Raw genomic sequence first — 1,540 nt, 5'->3', positions numbered from 1 at the left:
TAGCTTGCTAGGCAAGGGTTCTATCAGTGAGACAGAATACCCAACACCCAAAGTTAAAGGGAAAAGTTTTATTTAGTTTACAGTTTGTGCAGGTTTCAGTCCAATAAATGGCTGGCTTTAAGGCAGGGCAGCTTGGCAGAGAGGCAGCTGTTCATGGAGGCAGAATGCAACAAAAGCAAGAGGGAGAAGAGAGTTTCTTTTCCTCCCTTACAGTGTATGCAGGTACATGAAAATATATTGAACTTCACTAATCATTAAAGAAATGAAAATCAAAATCACAATGTGAGAGAACCCTGAGGTGAGCGAGGTCTCAAGGTGATCAGAGCCACAGAATGTCAACAGGTCATTCCTCCATGCATGCCAGATGGCTCGTTGGGAAGGTGATTGGTACAGCAATGCAAAGAACTGCTAAAGTGGGCCTGGAGAGGTGGCTTAGTAGAATAAGCACTTCCCTGGCAAGCGAAAGGGCCTGAGTTCAATCCCCAGTTTGGAAAAAACAAAAAAACAAAAACAAATAAATAAACAAACAAAACCCTGAAGTAGAATAAGTGCTTGCCTGGTTAGTTCTGCCAAAAAAACAGAGTAAAAAAAAAAAAATCCCAGGGGCCAGGGAGATGGCTCAGTGGAATAAGCACTTCCCTGGCAAGCACAAGGGCCTGAGTGCAATTCCTGGTTCTGAAAAAAAAAAGAAACCTGCTAAAGTGAGAGTGACCAGGCTTGCTCTGGATCCCTACTTATTAAAGTATTTTAATAAGCAGAAAACCTACTTTGCTCACGGTGCCCTTCAGCAATGCACTGTTAGAGATATTGTACTTCTCAAAGCTTTACCTGTCCCATGACCACGTGAAACATGAACTGGCTGAGATCATCTTCAAAGTGGGCAGAATAATAGATCCAATATGAGCAAAACCCTGTGCAGGAACCAGCTACCTGGAGAGTCCAATCAGTTCGGAAACTACTCAGCTCAGCAAAACTGGAAGAACTCAATGTCTCTTCAACACAGTGAAGGGCAGGAAGAAGGAGACGGGGAGAGATTTCTAAATTTCATTACAAACTGTGTCAAATTCTCATGTAGCATTTATGAAATAGTAAAGGACTTGCTACAATTTTTCATTAAAAAAGTCACATTATGATAGTTGGACAATGACCATTAGAATGTTATTGTCAAACAAACAGAAAATAACAAGCATGTGAAGAAATTAAAAACCTTGTGCATTGCTGGTAGAAATGTAAAATGATGTAACAATTGTGGGAAACAGTAATGCTGTTCCTCAATTAATTAAATGTAGAATTAACATTTGACTCAACAACCCCACAACTGGGTATATACCAAAGTTAACTGAAAGCAAGGACTTGAATAAGTGTTTGTACACCTCTACACCTATATTTGTAACAGTAGAATTCACAGTAAATAAAAGGTAGATGAAAACTAAGTGTTCATTGAAAAATAACTAGATGTCTAAAATGTGATCCATATCATGGAGTATTATTGACTTTAAAAAGGAAATAAATTATGACTCTTGCTACAACATGGATGAAA

At 39.0% G+C, this 1,540-nt stretch overlaps 1 pseudogene; it reads left to right on the top strand.

Moving 5' to 3' along the window:
- Positions 1 to 332: 332 nt before the first annotated feature.
- LOC101577334 lies at positions 333 to 1,006 on the top strand (annotated as a pseudogene).
- Positions 1,007 to 1,540: the final 534 nt, after the last annotated feature.

This window comes from Octodon degus, unplaced genomic scaffold, assembly GCF_000260255.1.
Source record: "Octodon degus isolate 3935 unplaced genomic scaffold, OctDeg1.0 scaffold00094, whole genome shotgun sequence".
NCBI lineage: Eukaryota > Metazoa > Chordata > Mammalia > Rodentia > Octodontidae > Octodon > Octodon degus.
Note: the sequence above shows the minus strand (reverse complement) of the source record. Positions and strands in the feature narration are given on the sequence as shown.